This window comes from Sorex fumeus, unplaced genomic scaffold (genome assembly GCF_029834395.1).
Source record: "Sorex fumeus unplaced genomic scaffold, SorFum_2.1 ptg000044l, whole genome shotgun sequence".
Classification (NCBI taxonomy): Eukaryota; Metazoa; Chordata; class Mammalia; order Eulipotyphla; family Soricidae; genus Sorex; species Sorex fumeus.
This window is the reverse complement of record NW_026606101.1, coordinates 66781102-66802373: the sequence shown is the minus strand read 5'-3', so window position 1 is coordinate 66802373 and position 21272 is coordinate 66781102. Positions and strand designations below refer to the sequence as shown.

Here is a 21272-nt window from a genome sequence, read left to right as displayed (position 1 = left end):
CTGGGTGTATCCCCAAAAAAGACGTCAACAATTTTTATGCAAATTTCCCACCCTTATCCAGAGTCATATGTTCTTCCTGAGTTCTAAGATCCTGGAAAGACACCGGCAGGACGAAGCACCAGTATCTCTCTTCCTCTGTCAGACACAGAAGTTGCCAACAACTTCACTGACAGCCTTAGTTGTCAGATCTGTGACAGAATTTTTTTGGAATCAGATTTCATTTGGATGGCCACAGGACCTAATAGAGGAAGTGGCCACTGAGATTTCTGGCTCTAGCTTTTACCCTACCTCCTTGCACCAGCTATCTCTGTGTCTGGAAGGAAGCGGGCCTACTCTCTGCCTGGTCCTGCCTTCACTGGTGGCTAAGCAGCTACATTTCCACCAGGAGAAGGCCCAGTCTGGGAAGCCCAAACCACAATTTTGAATACTGGGTTGGTTAAGCAGCATACCAAGATTTATTACAATCACTTCACTCCTTTAATGTTTATTAGAGAATCAACTTGTATATAATGCTACTGCAGAGTTGAAAAGAGAATTTTATAAAGTCTTTTCATCACTGACGAGGGGTATTATACTTAAAGAATAAGCATAATATATGCACCTTAGCAAGAGAAATTTTTGGAGCACCATGTATCAAAATTTGAAATATGTGAACACTAGAGGCCAGAAAATATAGCAGATATGGCACTTGCCTTGAACATAGCCAACCTTGGTTATATCCCTGGTCTACCCATATTGTCCCTGGAGCCCCACCAGGTAATCCCTGAGTGCAGAGCCAGGAGCAAGCCCTGAACAGTGCAAACATGTCCCCCACCCCAAATAAAACAATAACAAATATGTGAAATCTTTGACCCAACAACACTATTTCTAGGCATATAGCCTAAGGAGATTTCTGATAAACTTCATAAAGATGACAAGAAAGAATACTCATGGTTTGCTTTCTAGATGAAAACTGAAAATAACCTAGATGTCCTTAAGTGAGAAACAGGGTAAATAGAAATAGCAATACAGTATTACATATTGATCAAAAAAGATAATACATTTGTTTAGAGGTAGAGCACATGTCTTACATGTGTGAAACCCTGGGTTTGATCCTTGGCACCTCCCTACCACCACCAAATCTTCATGTTAACTTGGCTAATTAAAAAAAAGGTATAAAAGACTAGTCGTGTGATTTCTTTTTCTTTTTAAGGTTTTTATTGATTCACTGTGAGACAGACCATTACAAAGCTGTTCATGAGTGGATTTCAGTCATACAGTATTCCAACACCCATCCCTCCTTTTTATCTTTTTCTGTAATATTCTACACCAATATCTATTTACTTGAAAATCAGGGCAGCAAATCTAGCTATTTTAATCAGAGAGAAGGAAAATCATCCTTCTGTATTTCAGTTAGACCAGAATAATCTCCAGAAAGCCAAATGTAGCTCTTGTATTTTGATGCCTTCTGTTGGAAGGATAACTGTGGATAAACAGACCATATTACAGAATGATTTTTTGGGAAAAGACGATGTCTAGAACCCAAATCAAATAGACTGAAGTGCAACATAAATTAAGGGGGATGTCTTTATTGTACATACTGTTTAACAAATTCAATATGCATGTATGTGTGTCACTATATTTTTATGACTAACAAAAAATCATGTATTCCAAATGGCAGCAAAGAATATAATTACGATTGATTTTTCTACATAAGTTACCACTCCATAAATCTTTGTGTTAATGTGTAAAAGTCTGACCTGAACAGATGGACTCCATGCTGTTTTCTAAAACATGAACAGATTTCTGATCTTCTGGACCAGGAAATGAAGTCAGTACTAAAACAACAGATACTATCATCCATCTCCTAGAATGTCACATTAGTAAGCTGCTAATTAAATCAGTATTTCAGGCCAGAGTGACAGTACAATGGATAGGGTGCTTGCCTTGCACATGGCCAACCCATATTTGATCTTCGGCATGACATATGGTCCCCTGAGCCCCACAGAGTACTGAGCCAGGAGTAAGCACTAAGCACAGTGATGTTTCTGTCTTCCAGCAATGAGCTCTTGATATAGTTAAAAAACATAAAGTCAGTGAAGTTACTTGTTGACTGATCCTGAAATACATCATCTCATGAAAGCCCTCCTTGTGTTTCCTGGGAGATGATAGCACATGGATTCCTCCTCCTTCATTCTCCAAGTGTCCCAGGGAAGACACAAACTGCCTTTCAGCCTGGTTAAGTCTTCATCTCTTTAGCCCAAGGGGTCCTTTTCCTTGAGTGCCTTGTAAGTGCAATTGACAAATAGAGGCCCTTGGTATTGAAGAGCCAATAAAGGGCTGTCAAGTAATTAGCAACTTGTACTTACTCCTTACTCCACCACTTTATAGCTCTGTGATTTAAGGAGACTGGTGGGACCAGAACTGGGACTGAGGAGCTGGTGCCAAGGAGGTAGTGGTTGGGTCAGGATATAAATTACATGAAGGGAAAATGAGCAAACAGTTAAATAGGATGATGGAGCATATCTCTCACCATCTGAGAGGCAGTTCTCTCTAGAGAAAAGAAGATGAAGACCAGCAAAAGAAGGTGAGCCCTGGTGGTTTGGAGCTGAGCTAGAGATACTAGATATACGCATGGTTTCTAAGATAAATGTATGGATCGGCATATCTATGTAAAAGTGTTGGTGAGCTCCTTCACCGTTTGTTAAAAGCAACAACACCTCCATAATAGTGACCATCTGATACAAGCAACAACACCCAGATTGTGCGTTCTCTACTAAAGCCAAGACTTCTTTTTTTTTTTTTCCTTTTCGGGTCACATCTGGTGATGCACAAGGGCTACTCCTGGCTCATACACTCAGGAATTACTCCTGGCAGTGCTCTGGGGAACTATATGGGATGCTGGGAATCAAACCCGGGTCGGCCACATGCAAGGCAAATGCCTTACCTGCTCCAGCCCAAGCCAGGACTTCTTGAAGAAATTGTTTTTGAAGAATGATTAATACTTGAAGCAGGAAAAGTACATGATAGACTTGAACTTTACCAGAAGGCACTCCAACAATAATATAATAATGTCAAAAAAATACAGGACCCACCTTGAAAAGGATCCCAATCATTAGAACTGGAACATTTTCAACATCAAAATCAATAACAGTAATGGCTCTGATTCAGTAAATAAAATCTACAGGTGGATGTTGATTTAAATTAGGCTGAAGACCAGGGTGATAACTCAAAGGGCTGGAGTATATGCTTGGTGTAGTGGAGAAGGTCAGGAACAATTCTAGCTCCACCCACGTCCCAGCTTCACTTGGTGTGGTAAAAAGAACTAAACAGAATTGAAATCCTGGGGGCTGGAGCAATAGCACAGAGAGTAGGGCATTTGCCTTGCACGCAGCCAATCCAGGTTTGATACCCAGCATCCCATATGGTCCCCTGAGCACCGCCAGGGGTAACTCCTGAGTGTAGAGCCAGGAGTAACCCCCGTGCATTGCCAGCTATGACTCAAAAAGAAAAAAAAATTGAAATCTTTTTTCTTTGCTTTTCTTTTTTTTGCCATGCCAGATATCCAGACCAGGTCTCATGTGTTCAAGGATGTGCTTTACCACTGAGCCAAATCGATAAACATAAAAAAGAGAAGTTTGTATTACTTAAAAGATAAAATATAAAAAATATGTTGATGATTAACAGTATTCTAATTCATAAAGTGACTGAGGACAATATATAATTTAATGTGTATTAAATACTTAAGGCTGAATAGATGCTAAAAAGAATATTAATGGTGATACTGGTGTGGAAGTGATGACATTCTGAACTTGAAACCGCAATTCAGGACAAGGGATATAGCTCAGCAGTAGAGTACTTGCCTCACATGTGTGAACCCTGGATTCAATCCCTGGCACCACAAAAAAACAAAGCACAACATGTCTTAATCAGGACAAGCTGACTTTGGTACACTTTAAAGATTCAATATAGGGGACTGGAGAGATAGTACAGTATATATATACATGTATATCATTTCATATATACTTAGATATTTAATGCAAGATAACCATATACAATATTATAAGAACAAATAAAAACCATGATATATGTACAAAATATTTTGGGGATTATCTATTCTAATTTCTTTTCAAGTAACTCTATCCTTCATAGCATCCTAACAAATAGAACAGTTCCTGCTGGAACGCCTACAATGACAGGAAACACTCCTCAAGGCAGCCACCTGGGAGTCACTCTGATTGTTAGGAAATTATTTTTAACATTGAGTCAAAATGTTTCTCCATATAATTCCCCAAGGCTGTAACTCTGGAGATACCAATTAATTCCATTTCTTATGACAAGTTTTCAGTATCATAAGTACCGTCATTTCCTGCCCTCCCAATTCCAGGTCTCTCATCATGAGTTTTCCCTTCTCAAGACTGAAAATCACCAGTTCTCAATTATTCTACATGTAATCATAATTTTCAGCCTTCTCAGCACCTTGGCCATTTTCTCAGGACAGATACCAGCTTCTATAATCTCTCATTTCAGGAGAGTCTATTTCATGAAGGAAGGCAGTCTGAAATCACACCAGCTATTCTTCAGTCAACTTTTGCTGCGTGGCTACAATAGCAGCAGAATAAAACATCATGAGAGAGAAGCTTAATCAGACAAAAGCTTTCTATGAAAAAAAATTTCCTTTCGAAGAGAAGGTAAATGGTAACAAGTACTATAAAACAGAAACAAGTGCTATGCATGTTAAAGGGAGGAAATTATACAATTAAGTATATATTTTCTTTAACATCAGAGAACTAAAAAACAAAGCAAAGTAATGACTATTCCAGACAAGAACTGTTTTGTTTTGGGATTGCCTTAAAAACTAGCAAAAAGTAGCAGGTAGGGGATTAGGAACATTAATAAAAGAGAAACTTCCAGTTTAGAGAATTATCATACAGATTCAGAAGAAACGGTGTTTATATGGTTTCTTTACTCTTGAGAGCTCTGACAGTGGGATCAATAGTAATTTGTTTAGAGTGATTTACATGCAAACTCACACAAAAGACTAGGCTACTATATACCAAGCTTATACCAAGAGACTTACATTATTATTTACTTAATCCCACAATTCCAATAAGACAGGCACTAATGTTTGACACCCCCCCACCTTATTTTTTTGGCAGGTAGCCACACCAGTTTGGCTTCAGAGGCTACTTCGAGCTCTATTCTCAGGGGTCACCCCTGGCAGTGCTAAGGAAAACATGCAGTGTCAAGGATAAAACCAGTGTCTGCCATATGCAAAGCACGTATTGTGCCCTCTAAACTATCTCTCTGGCCCTTGTGCTTCTTTTAAATTAAATCAATTGATAAAGCTCAGCAAGCTTTTGTGACTTGCCTAAGTTCTCAAAAGTGCTAATTATGGTAGCCAGATTTCAAATCTTGACTGTCACCTACCAACACAACTTGAGTAACTGTTGTTACCCAGTAAAACAACCTGGTAGACTCCCATCCCTACCAACCTTCCTGATGACCACATGACCAATATGAAGAGGCATGGGGATTTTGTTCCTCCTCCTGGATCTAAGAACGCTCTCTACAGGGCACTGTTAACAGTCCACGAACCATGGTATCATCGTGAGCTATGTATGTAACTAACTCCTGAAGTGTGACTACTCCAAGAACATAGATTATGCCTTTAGCTTTTTCTTGGTATCCTCAATTCCCAGAGCAATACCAGACTCAATAAGTAAATGCTAGGAGAATGAATCTTCTGACATAGCTTGTCTGTTTGGAGGAAGTCATCCTCTCAACTACAGGAAATCAAATTAGTTCTGAAGCTAATTATAATAATGCAGAGTTTCAGTTGCCACAACTCTGTAATTTCAGTCTTATCATCTCCCCTAACTCTAAATTGATAGAAACCCCAAAATAATGCTAGTTTATGACTTTGTTTCACCACCATCCTCAGTAGTCTTATTCATCTTTGGAATTCTCACCCTTACTTAGACCAACAGTCCATCCAGAGTTACAGAGATCAGAGGTATAAATACAAGGGAAATTAGACTCCCTAATATTTTCATTTTAATCATGACTTAAAGTGAAAATCAGAGTTCAGTAAAGTTTCTGATACTTTGAGGTCCAAAGAAATGGAATGAGATACACAACAGGTGCTTTTGATGTTCCTAATCCCCTACCTGCTTAAATAAATTTCAATAAGTGAAATATAGGGATTAGAGAGTGGTAAGGCCACCTTGTTAGAGGCTGATCCAAGTTTGGTCTCCAGCTCCCCATATGGTTCCCCAAGCCTGCCAGGGATAAGCCATGAGCAGAGTGAGGAGTACGCCCTGAGTACAGCTAGGGATGGCCCAAAAACAAAAAAGCATTACACGTGAGAATTGAGATCATCTAAATTGAAGTTATGAGAGTGATAAGTGTGTATCAGAATTAATAAATAATTTAAGATATATAATGATATATTAGTGTCAGATTTTAAAAAGTAAAGACATGTTAAACTTTTTTGGGGGTGGTGGTTGAGTCACACCCACTGGTGCTCAGGATTTACTCCTGGCTTTGTGCTTAGGGCTCACTCCTAGTAAGAGATAATATAGAGAGCCAGAGATCAAACCTGGGTTGACTGTGTGCAAGGCAAGTATCCTACCCATTATACTATCACCCTGGTGCCAAGACATATGTTAACATTTATAGAAAAAAATGAATTTTGGCCAGTAGAAAGAAAAAGCTGTGCTTATCTCTGACATTCCCTACCAAATAGGAGGGTGTTCCAAACAATACACAAAATGGCTAAAAAGTGAAAAAAAGAGAGGTACTTGAGTGATTATTAATCTCATTTCTATACCCTAGCCAGTGATCTGTGGACAGTGACTACTAATGTAACATTTTGATTACATTGAGAAATTACTAAGGACAAAATACCAGAGAAAATTAAGTTGATGATGGAGAAATGTACTTATTATAATCAACCTTACAATCAAATAGTGAAAGAAAAACATGAACTCCAGAAAATATGACAGTGTCCCATGACATTCAGAGAGGTGACTTAAGAGTGTTTATACTCTTGTGGTATAAGATATTGGTGCAAAAGTAGAGAAAGAGTATGGAGGAATGTCTGCCATAGAGGCAGGGGGAGGGTGGAAAAGAGGGGATATAAAGGGGAGATTGGTGGTGGGGAATGTGCACTGGTGGAGGGATGGGTATTTGATCATTGTATGATTGTAATTCAAACATGAAAGCTTGTAACTGTATTTAACAATGATTCAATTTAAAAAAAAAGATAGTTGTGCAAGGTACCCTCAGCAAGACAAATGAAGTTAGAATTTCCAATAAAATGCTTCAAAGTGCTCAGGAAAATAAAGACCTGGTTAGAATATGATTAATGTTACCACCTGTTTCCTCACTAACAAATTCCTATCCTAAACTGGAAACTTGTATTTCTATTCAGATTACCAGAAAATAACAAGACTCAAGTACCCAGTAACTAGGGAGGGCCTAACCCTTCACTGTGATAACCACAAACTATCAGATTGCTAGGCCTGACCTGTCAAAGACTGTTGAGATCAGCTAGGAAATCTACTCTGTGAATAAGAGTTAAATGATATTAAGATGCTGGGAAGATAGCTCAGAGAAGTAGGGTGCATACCTTGGCTTGAGGTACCAAGTTCAATTCCCCAAACTGAATGTCCTTCCACCCCCATCAGCACTGGTTGTGTCCCTGATATCCCCCAGCACTCCAGTGCCCAGCAGTGCTGGATTTTCTGGCCCATGAACCTAATCATCAGGCTAAATATTGCCAAGGAATAGTCCCTGGGGCTCCCAAGCACAGCTGGGGACAGTGCCATCCAAAAAAAAAAGTTAGTAGAAAATTCAGTCATCCACTTGAATCAAAATTTTGTCAAAAAAAGAAAAATTGGTCTTGGGGTGGGGAGTTGGGGCCACACCCAGTGTTGCTCAGAGAATATTTCTGGTTCTCTGCTTATCAATAATCAGTAATAGAATGCAAAGCAATCACTTGAACCTCTATACTATATCTCTATCCCCAAAAATATTATACAAATTAACTTTATCTGCTTCCATTAAACCTATATTTGATTGAGTTATTTACATACACACATTTTTTTTTGCTTTTTTTGGGGGGGTCACACCCGGCGATGCTCAGGGGTTACTCCTGGTTCATGCACTCAGGAACTACCCCTGGCCATGCTCAGGGGACCATATGGGATGCTGGGGATCGAACCAGGGTTGGGCCGCGTGCAAGGCAAATGCCCTGCCCGCTGTGCTATCACTCCAGCCCCACACACATTTTCTTAACTTCACTGAGTCTGTGTCTTTGAGGAGACTAAATCATATAAGAAAGTCAAGGATGAAGGTCAGTGGTAGAACACTTTTTTTCTTTTATTGTGTGTGTGTGTGGAGTGGGGGGAGTGTCTTTTTTGGTCACACTCAGTGATGCTTCTGGCTCTGCACTCAGGAATTACTCCTGGTGGTTCTTGGGAGACCGTATGGGATGCTGGGTATTGAACCCAGGTTGGCCATATGCGATGCAAACATCCCACCCACTGTACAATTGCTCCAGCCCCCACTTCTGGCATGTGTGAGCCTTGAGTTTGATTCCCAGCAACACACACACAAACAGACACACACACATGTGCATGAAATAGCCATTATAATAAATCATATACAGAAGCGTTCAGCATAAGAGAAGGAACACATGGAGGGTGCGGGATCCCGGAGGAAAAAAAAAAAAGAAGAAAAAACAGGTTCCAAAAAGAGCCGAGATCACCCGCAAGTTCCAGATGGAGTAGGTGCCGCATCCCACCTCCCCCAGATGGAACCCCGGTGACCAGAAGCCTCTACAAACACAGCTCGAGTAAGCGGGAACGAGGATTTTTTCTCAAATCTGCCGGACTACACCTCCCAGGTAACCTCTGATTCCGGAAGTCACGCCCACAGCCCGCCCCCCAGCGCCATCTTTGAAGCGTTCAGCATAAGAGAAGGAACACATGGAGGGTGCGGGATCCCGGAGGACAAAAAAAAAAGAAAAAACAGGTTCCAAAAAGAGCCGAGATCACCCGCAAGTTCCAGATGGAGTAGGTGCCGCATCCCACCTCCCCCAGATGGAACCCTGGTGACCAGAAGCCTCTACAAACACAGCTCGAGTATGCGGGAACGAGGACTTTTTCTCAAAACCGCGCGGCCGCGTATGCAAAGTGATCAATGAGAAGTAAACCACCCAATCTTTCTCCCTGAAAGTCAGAGTTAAGTTTGGAGCATGGCCACAGCCCCAGAAACACAAGGACTTAATGCAGAACCCAGCAGCTTAGAGCAGAAAAGTGAACGGACGATGAGTTAACCCAGGCCATCATTTCTGCCCAGAGGGGAAAGGGTGTTGCCCCATTCGCCCTCTCTTCTCTGGAAAGAAGGATGGCGGCCGCATGGGAGCCTTGTGGACAGCAGGTATGAGCCGGGGGTGTGGGGGCGACTAAAACCTCATGGGAAGGGGGGCGTTCCGGTCCGTCCTTCACGCCCTACCGAGGTCACCAGTTGCTCCCCACGAGCGGCTCTCCAGCACGGCCACAGCCCCAGAAGCACAAGGGCTTAATGCAGAACCCAGCAGCTTGGAGCAGAAAAGTGAAAGGACTATGCGTTGATCCAGGCAATCATTTCTGCCCAGAGGGGAAAGGGTGTTGCTCCCTTCTGCCCTCCTCCCTCTGGAAAGAAAGATGGCGGCCACATGGGAGCCTTGTGGACAGCAGGTATGAGCCGGGGGTGTGGGGGCGACTAAAACCTCATGGGAAGGGGGGCGTTCCGGTCCGTCCTTCACGCCCTACCGAGGTCACCAGTCGCCCCCCACGAGCGGCTCTCCAGCACAGCCACGGCCCCAGAAGCACAAGGACTTAATGCAGAACCCAGCAGCTTGGAGCAGAAAAGTGAACGGACTATGCATTGATCCAGGCCATCAAGTCTGCCGGAGGGGAAAGGGTGTTGCCCCATTCGCCCTCTCCTCTCTGGAAAGAAAGATGGCGGCCACATGGGAGCCCTGTGGACAGCAGGTATGAGCCGGGAGTGTGGGGGCGACTAAAACCTCATGGGAAGGGGGGCGTTCCTGTCCGTCCTTCACGCCCTACCGAGGTCACCAGTCGCCCCCCGCAAGCGGCTCTCCAGCACGGCCATGGCCCCAGAAGCACAAGGACTTAATGCAGAACCCAGCAGCTTGGAGCAGAAAAGTGAACGGACTATGCATTGATCCAGGCCATCAAGTCTGCCGGAGGGGAAAGGGTGTTGCCCCATTCGCCCTCTCCTCTCTGGAAAGAAAGATGGCGGCCACATGGGAGCCCTGTGGACAGCAGGTATGAGCCGGGAGTGTGGGGGCGACTAAAACCTCATGGGAAGGGGGGCGTTCCGGTCCGTCCTTCACGCCCTACCGAGGTCACCAGTTGCCCCCCACGAGCGGCTCTCCAGCACGGCCACAGCCCCAGAAGCACAAGGGCTTAATGCAGAACCCAGCAGCTTGGAGCAGAAAAGTGAAAGGACTATGCGTTAATCCAGGCAATCATTTCTGCCCAGAGGGGAAAGGGTGTTGCTCCCTTCCGCCCTCCTCCCTCTGGAAAGAAAGATGGCGGCCACATGGGAGCCTTGTGGACAGCAGGTATGAGCCGGGGGTGTGGGGGCGACTAAAACCTCATGGGAAGGGGGGCGTTCCGGTCCGTCCTTCACGCCCTACCGAGGTCACCGGTTGCCCCCCACGAGCGGCTCTCCAGCACAGCCACAGCCCCAGAAGCACAAGGACTTAATGCAGAACCCAGCAGCTTGGAGCAGAAAAGTGAACGGACTATGCATTGATCCAGCCCATCAAGTCTGCCGGAGGGGAAAGGGTGTTGCCCCATTCACCCTCTCCTCTCTGGAAAGAAAGATGGCGGCCACATGGGAGCCCTGTGGACAGCAGGTATGAGCCGGGAGTGTGGGGGCGACTAAAACCTCATGGGAAGGGGGGCGTTCCGGTCCGTCCTTCACGCCCTACCGAGGTCACCAGTTGCCCCCCACGAGCGGCTCTCCAGCACGGCCACAGCCCCAGAAGCACAAGGGCTTAATGCAGAACCCAGCAGCTTGGAGCAGAAAAGTGAAAGGACTATGCGTTAATCCAGGCAATTATTTCTGCCCAGAGGGGAAAGGGTGTTGCTCCCTTCCGCCCTCCTCCCTCTGGAAAGAAAGATGGCGGCCACATGGGAGCCTTGTGGACAGCAGGTATGAGCCGGGGGTGTGGGGGTGACTAAAACCTCATGGGAAGGGGAGCGTTCCGGTCCGTCCTTCACGCCCTACCGAGGTCACCAGTTGTCCCCCACGAGCGGCTCTCCAGCACAGCCACGGCCCCAGAAGCGCAAGGACTTAATGCAGAACCCAGCAGCTTGGAGCAGAAAAGTGAACGGACTATGCGTTGATCCAGGCCATCAAGTCTGCCGGAGGGGAAAGGGTGTTGCCCCATTCGCCCTCTCCTCTCTGGAAGGAAGGATGGCGGCCACATGGGAGCCTTGTGGACAGCAGGTATGAGCCGGGGGTGTGGGGGCGACTAAAACCTCATGGGTTGGGGGGCGTTCCGGTCCATCCTTCACGCCCTACCGAGGTCACCAGTCGCCCCCCGCGAGCGGCTCTCCAGCACGGCCATGGCCCCAGAAGCACAAGGACTTAATGCAGAACCCAGCAGCTTGGAGCAGAAAAGTGAACGGACTATGCATTGATCCAGCCCATCAAGTCTGCCGGAGGGGAAAGGGTGTTGCCCCATTCGCCCTCTCCTCTCTGGAAAGAAAGATGGCGGCCACATGGGAGCCTTGTGGACAGCAGGTATGAGCCGGGAGTGTGGGGGCGACTAAAACCTCATGGGAAGGGGTGCGTTTCGCTCCGCCCTTCACGCCCTACCGAGGCCACCAGTTGCCCCCCGCGAGCGGCTCTCCAGCATGGCCACGACTCCAGAACACAGAAACCAATTTCTTAACTATCTGACTTTCAGTAGAAATACTTCCAGGGTCAATAGGTAAAATAGCAGAAATCCAAAACCAACATTTAATTCTTGAACCCAGCTGTAGAAAGCAAATCACTTCACAATGCTTTTTCAGCATGTCTGATTTGGGGGGGGGGGTAAACTCTAAATAATAGTGGTGAATCTTTTATTGAAACAATGAATCCAATCAAAGCAGATAGAGTGTTAACTAGAATTCATCTGCCTCACAGGGACGGGGAGGGGTGGGGGGTGGGGTTTTATTGGGGTTCTTCATGGTAAAAAATAAGTATTGGTAAAGGGAAATGTGTTTGATATTTGCATGACTGAGACATAAACCTGAAAGCTTTGTAACCTTTCCCACAGTGATTCAATAAATAAATAAAAAATAAATAAATAAATCATATACAAATACGAACAGTGATTAATCTCAGTCTCCTGCCAATCTCCCCAAATACAATAGTATCATGTGACTGAATTCACCAACTCCCATTTCTAATAGCTAAAACAGAAGTGTTGGTCATATTCACCAAATTAAACTGGGACAATTGCTTCTTTTCAGATTGGGCCTCTGTGTTTGCTAGTCCCTACCCACAATGACCCACAACAAGCATATTTTTACAGTTTTGTATAGGGAGCTTTTTCTATGTGTAACACCCAGGTCATGTATCACAAAGGAAAAATGGGCACATTTGACTTCCTGAAAACTGAAAACTATTTATAAATTTTTTTTTTAAATTTAATGGAGAGCCAGAGACACAGTACAACAGGCAAGGCTGCCAACCAGGGTTAAATCTCAGGACCACCCTGGTCACTATCAGGAGTGATCCCTGAGCACAGAGCCCAGAGTAAGCCCTGACTACTACTAGATGGCCACCCCCACAAAAATAAAATGACAAACTAAAACAATCACCATAATAAAGGATCAATATTTTATCCAAAATGAGCTCTTAAAAACTCAAAATAATTAGACAAAGGCTATGAGCAATAATGCATAAAAGAAGAAATAACCAATAGACATAAAATAATGAATGACTTTTTTTAAAGGCTCAGAAAAAAGGTGAGCCATCTCTTTGGAAAAGGAATGGAAACAGGTGACTAGTTCTAGCTACCTAGTGAGTGAGGAATCCAAAGCATTGACACACACTGTTGGTTGCATAACAAACTGGTTCAAGAGTTTTTTATGTCAGACAACAGATACCAGAATGCAAAATGTGGATCCTTCCTAATCCATCAATCTCATGTAGGAATCTATTCTAAGAAAATAACACCATTACAAGGACCAGAGCAGTAGTACAGTGGGTAGGGAGTTTGCTTTGCACATGGCCTAACTGGGTTCAATCCCATCATCCCATATTGTCCTCTGAGCCCCCTGAGCACTGCTAGTACTGTCCCCCACCAAAAAAAGAAATAGCACTATTACAAAGAGATACACACATATTTTTCAAATAATTATGTTTAGGGCTGGAGCAATAATACAGCAGGTAGAGTGTTTGCCTTGCACGCGGCCAACCCAGGTTCAATTCCCAGCATCCCATATGGTCCCCCAAGCACTACCAGGAGTAATTCCTGAGTGTGAAGCCAGGAGTAACCCCTGTGTGTCACCGGGTGTGATCCAAAAAAGCAAAAAGTGTATATATATATATTATAATGGCTATTTAAACATATATATATATGTCTAAAGAGGTATATTTTTAAATATTTAACATAGCATTGTTTTTATTATATAAATAGTCCATGTGTACTCAAACAGGATATTGACAGTCAGTGATGTGTCTACCAGATGGGAATATATACAAATATTCTATTAAAAATTGCAGGAATTTATAATTTGATTTCATTTAGATTTACCATTTTTTTTCTTTTTGGGTGAGACCGGTGATGAACAGGGGCTACTCCTGGCTCTGCACTCAGGAATTACCCATGGTGGTGCTCAGGGGACCATATGGGATGCTGGGAATTGAACCCGGGTTGGTCACGTGCAAGGCAAATGCCTTACCCACTGTGCTATCAGTTTTAGCCCCTAGATTTACCAATTTTAAAGGTGCATATTTTTTATGTTTCTAAAGTCATGCTACATCTTAAAATGGATAACATTTCACATCCAATGCAATGTATGCTTATTTATAAACTTAATAATCTGGAAGTAAATGTTCTAAACTAAAATTTATTGAGAAGAATGGCTTATTAGACAGTTTTCATTTTCTCCTCTGGTGTTTTCCCATTTTATAATCTGCTATATTTTAACTTTAATTCTATAAAGCAATAAAATTGCTTCCATTTGGCTCTTCTAAGATGTTTTTAAATCCCAGGAAGAAAATTATAGAGAGCTGGGTAAATGGCTCAAAGGCCTGGGCTCATTCCTGCCATGCACAGGGTCCTTCCTGAATTCAATCCCCAGCACTCTGGGGTGTTGCTCTGATGGTCCCCACCATCAGGAAGCCTCCCAAAAAAGAAAAGAAAAAGAATACAAAATAGTTCCTTAATGCCAGTAACTTTTCTTTGTATGTGTGTGTGTGTGTGGCGGGGGGGTGGGGGGGGCGGGGAGGAGGAGACAGTTGGGTTTGATTTTGATTTTGAAAACATCCGACTAGCTAAATCTCAGTAACATGAATTTCTAGTTTGTTAAAAATTAGACTGTCATATTTTCTTTTATGTTCAAAAATACCCTATTTTTGAAGAATAGCTCCTTTGTATAGGCAGGAGCAATAGTAGAGCAAGTATGGTGTTTGCCTTGCACACAGCTATTCCAGGTTCAATCCCCGACATCCCATATGGTCCCCTGAACACCACCAGGAGTAATTCCTGAGTGCAGAGCCCGGAGTAACCCCTGAGCATCACTGGATATGACCAAAAGACCTCAAAAAAAAAAGAAAGAATACCACTTTTTAAAAGTGCATAATTAAAAATAAAATGGACTAAAGAACTTCAGTGCACACAGTCAACCTGGGTTTAATCCCCAGTACCCCATATGATTTCCTGAGTTCATCAGGAGTAAGCCCCGAATACAGAGCCATGAGTAAGTACTGAGCACCAAAACAACAAAAATTATATATATATATATATATATGTATATTTACTTCTTAGACTCTAGTAATGAAATGAATGCAACTTGCAAGGGATGTGGGGGTAATAAACCTAGAGTTTAAGATGTAATGTTCGCCCCCCCCTTCAATCCCTTCCCTTTTGTTGCAATGACATTTAGCTGGGGCACATGCACACTTGATTGCAGTGCACCCACACTTCATTGTTGTAGGGGCTTGTCAGGGTCTCACACTTTGTTGTGGTGTTTATATACATTTGCCTACAGTGTGTTGGAGATCACATACTTTAACCATCACTAAAGTGTTGACAATCACAAACAGCAGTGCCACCCAGACTGCACTCCACATTTGGGGTGGTACCTGGTCGAGAACACAGCAAGGTAGACACTCTGAGCTCTCCCTAGACACCCAAAATGTAAATAACTTAATAGAACCATAAAGATGGTAGATTGGAGCTGAAAAGATAGTATCGGGTTAAGGCTTTGCCTTGCAGGCAGCAGACCTTCCTTCAATCTCAAGCACCACCAGAAGTATCCTCTGAGCAGAGAGTCAGGAGTAAACCCTGAGCATAGCTGAATGTGCCCCCTCAGAAAAAAAAAACAAAACACAAACCGTCAGTACTGCATTTAGAGATTGATAAACTTTTGCACTGATAATTTATGGCAACATCCTCAAAATACTACTATCCAAAATCATAAAAATAAATTTAAAATAAATAAAAGACAAAATGCCTAGGGCCAGAGAGGTAGTTCAGTGAACTGGCCCACAGGTGTTAGTTTCTTTATTTTTGGTTTTGAAGCACATCCAGCTATGCTCAGGACTCTGTGCTCAGGGATCACTCCTGGCAGGGACTGGGCAACCATATGTGATGCCAGAGATGGAACTGGGTTGGATGCGGGTATGGACCCTCACCGACTGTACCATCTCTCTTGCCCTGATGTGCATGCTTGGCATGCAGGAAACCCAGTTCAAGCTGTAACACCATAGTTCGATTCCCCCATACTTCTAGAAGTGATCCCTGAATACTGAGCTGGGAGTAACCTCTGAGCACCACTGGGTATGACCCAAAAGCAATTCCCCTCAAAAAAGACACACCAATAGCCTAATTGTGGTGCAAATGTGGGTATAATGACATTATAATTAAGTGCTGATACAGTGTATCAAGTAGATGCTGAGAAAGAATATAGTAAAAAATAAGATATAAGAAAGGAGCCAGAAAATAATGAGATAATATATCAAACACAAAGCAAACCTGGACCATCAAATTTCCTTCTAGGGCCTGCAGCAAGTAGTACGGAGGGAAGGGCGTTTACCGTGTGTGGTCCCCTGGAAACCGCCAAGAGTGATGCCTGGGATTAAGCCCTGAGCACATCGGGTGTGGCCCAAAAGCAAACAAATAAAATAATCCTAAATAAATAAAATCCGTATACTGAATTGCTCATCAAAACAATAAAACCGTGAGTCCACAGATTCTGTGATTCTGAAACAGATGATTATGATAATTAGTGGCTGTTCAAAGTTCAGAAACATTAGAGGTGTCAAAAAATACAGATGGATTATGGAAAAGCTGGAGTCACTTGCATCATGTGATGGTTTTAAAAACCCGGGTATATTTGCATGTGTGTTGCATTTGTGTATTTATACACATTTATGAATGTCATACATGCAATAGGTGTAAGTTCCCGTTCATGCTCAACGCAGGGGCATGCGGGTCACCGTTATGATATCCCAAGACGCGCCACATTTGCTCCCACGTTTGCTTCGGAAACCCACCTGCGGAGGGGATCTATGTCACGTTGCTCCCCGAGACCCACCTGCCTTAGAAGTGGCAAAACGCACTTTTGCCTGTTGTTGCCAAAGGCACAAAGTGGACTGACCCGGCCGGCTAGGGTGAGTGAAGTATTTCAGCACCACGGACACGGGCAACCCCAAAGAGCGCCCTTCCCGGAGGAGGGCCGGCAGCAGCCCCCAGCCCTCGGCGCCCAGCGCCCCAGTGCGTCACAGCCTCGGGGAGCCCATGCTCAGCCCTCCCCCCTCCCGCCCCGGCAGGAGGCTCGGTCCAGCCGTTGCACGTGGCGTCTAGTGGCGCGTCCAGTAGCTGGGCGGGCCGCCTCGCTGGGCGCAGCCGTGTCCCTCCCGTCCTCGCCTCCTGTGCATTTGCCACCGAAACTCACCTCCCGGGCCAGGGGCCACAGCGACGGGCGATGGCCCTCTCCTCCCCGCCCCCATCGGTAGATCTTAAAGTTTGGGTTTGAAATGGGGGGGGGGGGGGGCCGGGCGAGAGGAAACCAGGACGCCCTCTGCCCCCTCCTACGCCTTAGTCGTGGAGACTGGGGAAGGGCCCACGGAACCGGGGAGGTCCGAAGTCGATGCTGAACCCCGAGGTTCTCCCCAGCAGCTTAGGCAACTTGGGGGTTGGGGGGCCCGCGACCCCGCAGGTGCCGCCCACAGACCCCCGCGAAGGCTTGAGATGGGGGCGAAGCGCCCCCCCACACACACACCCCTTCCCCGGCCCGCCCCAAGCCCAAACTGCGATCCGCTCCCTTCGGGGTGCCCTGCCACCCTCCGCAGCTCCGGGCCCAGCCCGCTGTGACGGTTCGCGGCTCCCGGGCCCGGCGGTTACCTGCTTGCGGCGGCGAGGAAGGCGCGGGGCTCCGGCCGGCTGCTGGGCGCCCCGACAGCGTCCAGGGGGAGAGCGCAGCCCGGGCCGCAGAGGCCGCAGGCGGGGCGCCGCGGGCCGACACTGCGCCTGCGCTCTTCGCGCCCCCAGCCCAGCCCCCCCGACCGCGGCCCAAGTGGGAGACCGCGGGGGGCGCCGGGGATCTGCTCCCGGACTCGGGCCTCGCCCTCCCCGCGCGGTGGGCGGGCCCAGCTACGGGCCCCAGAGCAGGTTCCCAGCCGTCGCCTGGCAGCGGCTGACGTGGTCTCTGCAAGGGGGCAGGGAGGCAGCCTCTGCCCTTTCCTCGCGTCTGTTTGTATTTCAAGGCCGCCAGTGGATGCTTAAGACTGCACATTGAGTACAGCATCTGTCGGTAAAGAGTGGCCCGCGAAGGTCAACAGCGTCCGCCTAGCATTGCTAGCGAGACGTTTTCTGAGCAAGGGTCTTAACGCTGCAGAGCGGAGCCTGGCCTCTGTGTACCCTGGCCCCGGTGGAATGACGAGAGTCTCTTGGAAACAGCTGGTCACCAAGGCAGTTGGACTCGATGGGTGGCGAGAACTGTCCGGACGGACGTCACCCTAGACTGGGCGAAAATGCCCAGACCAGGCTGAGAGGGCGAAAAGGTGCAGGCCTAGAACAGGCCTGCAGCCAAGGGCCACCATGACATAGCTTCTGAGCTGGCCAGATCCACCCTCTTCCACTCTGGGACCCACTGCTGACCCTGCCTTAGGACCATGGGTGTCTCTGCAGAGATCAGAGGGCAGGCTATTTCACAGGACTGTTCCCACACCTGTGAAGCCCCCTGAACGCTTTCCGGGAAAACCGCTTTCCTGTCCCTGGAGGAGGTCCTCCCTGCCGCTGTCCCCCACCCCCACCCCCTTTCTGACCACAGAGAGTTGCCCTGCGTGTGGATTGGGGCTGGGAATGACTTCAGGAGCTTTCTTTGTTCTTCTGTCGGTTTTTGAGCCACACTTGCCAGTCCTCAGGGGCAACTCCTGGCTGTGCTCAGGAATCGCTCCTGACCACGTTTGGAGATCACACGGGATGCCTGGGATCCAACCCCATTGGCTGCTCCCTGCTGTACTATCTGCCCCGCCCTTAGAGAGTGTTCTTTTTCTCTTCCCCACACCTTTCAAGATAGTTCTTTCATTAAAGTAAATTCTCCTTGACGCTTCCCTGGTTGTGCCATATTTTCCCTAACAATTAAAGGGCACTGTAGTAGATTTTACTTTCTCATGGTTGGAAAGATGCACTGGGAAGAGTGGGTATGCATAAAAGAAAGATGGGACCTAGGGGTGGGAGTGGGGGGTTGGTTTTCTGGTCACACCCAGTGGCCAGTGCTGGGGGATCAGATGATATCCGGGAACTTCTGTGTGCAGAGCTCCTCCAGCCCATTGAGCTAGCTCTCTAGAACCTGGGCCTTTTAAATGATGAACCATCTTCCAGAGTCATCTCCCCACCCCCCACGCCCGGGTCACACCTGGCCATCCGCAAGGATTACTCCTGGTTCTGCACTCAGTAATTACTTCTGGTGGTGTTGGGGGCGGGAACCATATGGAATTCCCCAGGTCGGTTGCATGCAAGGCAAATGCCCTACCCATTGTGCTATTGTTCCAACCCCTTTCAGACTCATCTTGACAGTTCTTGGACTTCAGTTCCTAACACATAGGCTAAGTGGTGTTTCCAGTGGGCGGCACCAAAGACAGTTTGAGTAGATCCAAGAATAGGTCCTGACCACTGTGTCCACAGAGAGCTGGGGGTCATCTGAATGCCTAGTGTGTCTTTGTCATTTTAGTTTTGGCTACACCAGGCCTACTTCTAGCTGCACTCAGGGATCACTCCTGGCAGGGTTTTGGGAACCATATGCAGTGCCAAGGATTGAACCGCCATCTGCTGCACGCAAGGTAAATGCTCTGCCTGCTGTATTATCACTCGACCTCAGTGTATCTTCTTCTTCTTCTTCTTCTTCTTATTATTATTATTATTATTATTATTATTATTATTATTATTATTTTGACTTTTGGGGTCACACTTAGCAAAGCTCAGGGGTTACTCCTGACTCTGCACTCAGAAATTACTCCTGGCTGTGTTTGGGAGACCATTGAATGCCGGAGATCAAACCCTGGTCAGCTGTGTACAAGACAAATGCCTTACCCGATGTACTATCTCTCCTCCCCGCTCCCCCCCCAAACACACACACACACACACACACACACACACACACAGCGTACCTTTTGAGGGGAAGTGACAATCTAGATCTTTGTGGAGCAAGCACTCGAGCAACCAAGACAGAGCTGCTTTTGAATGAGTCAATGTTCTTAGAACACTTTAAAGAATCCTGGGCACAGTGTCTGAAAAAATGTACCTCTGCAGGAGCTGCTAAGTGAGGCAATGTCTGAGAGGACGTTTTGTAGAAAATCCAAACAGTTTTCCCAAAGGGGAAGATAGAAATGAAAGGCAATTGAGTGAGTGAGTGTGGTCATTAAATTGCCCCTAGCACTCCTCAACTTGGTCTGAATTCAGGACTTGACCTTTGCTCTGTCTTGTAAAATCCCAAGTGATTTAATTAATTTCTTTTTCTAATTTTATACCTCTACAAAAGAAATGTACAAACAAAACCCCTGAGACACTATCTTGGCAAAACTTACACAAATGGAACCCCAGGAGTAGTAGTTTGCAAATGGAATTAATGTCCAAGCAAACACATTATTTGTACTGAATACAAATGAGAGCAGAAGAGAAATTTAACATGTATTTTCAACCTGTCATCCTTCCTAACAGGGGAATCCTTTGCTTTTCATAAAAACAGATTGAGAATTAATTGTGCTGATCTAGGTAAGAGTGGGGATACAGAAGCAAAAGGGAATTCTGAATTCTAGACTAGTCACAAAACTGAGCTACATTTCATGCTTTCGTAGGAAAAATGGGGAAGGAAGCTATAAAAATGTTGAAGAAAGGGGCAAAAGAAACAAAGATGTATAGTAAAGAGGGATTAGGGAGGAACATGTTTGGGAGATTGGAGAGAGTGAGACTGGGATTCTGAACAGCTGCTGTTATGAATAAAACTATTAAGAGACACAGAGAATCAGGGGAAAGATTTGTGGATGTTTTATGAATTCTTTAATGTGTGGTAATGCTTTGTCTTTTCTTTTACTTAAATGTTTCCAAAAACCAAACTCAAAATATTTTAATAAAAGGAATGTACATTGCTTAATAACTTAAAATTTGAGGGGGAGGGGAACTGGAGAGCTAGTACAGTGAGCAGAGCTCAGAGCTCTTGCCTTGCATGTGACAAACCTGGTTTGATCCTTGTCATTCTATATGGTTCCCCAAGTACCACCAGGTGCCACTAGTAATTTCTGAGCACAGAGCCAGAAATGAGCCCTGAGAACCACCATGTGTGTCCCAAAGACCAAATAAATAAACAAAAAAATCTTAAAAATCTATAGTTTTAAAAAAAATATTCAGAATTGATTAGATTCAGGGTATAAAGAAGATCAACTCAGACTTGGTTTCTATTCTCTCTGTTGGTTTTATTTATTTTTTTGTTATTTATTTATTTACTTTGGCTTTTTGGGTCATACCCAGCAATTCTCAGGGGTTACTC

General features: G+C 45.3%; 1 protein-coding gene across 1 annotated transcript in view; it reads right to left on the bottom strand.

Annotated features, from left to right (window-relative positions):
- The window catches only part of SLC35G2 (solute carrier family 35 member G2), a 35034-nt gene extending 17124 nt beyond the window's left edge, over nt 1-17910 (bottom strand). Inside the window, exon 1 of the mRNA XM_056121527.1 lies at nt 17630-17910. The gene's annotated coding sequence lies outside the window, so the exon portion shown is untranslated. The remainder of the gene's footprint in view (nt 1-17629) is intronic.
- Between the last annotated feature and the right edge of the window lie 3362 nt (nt 17911-21272).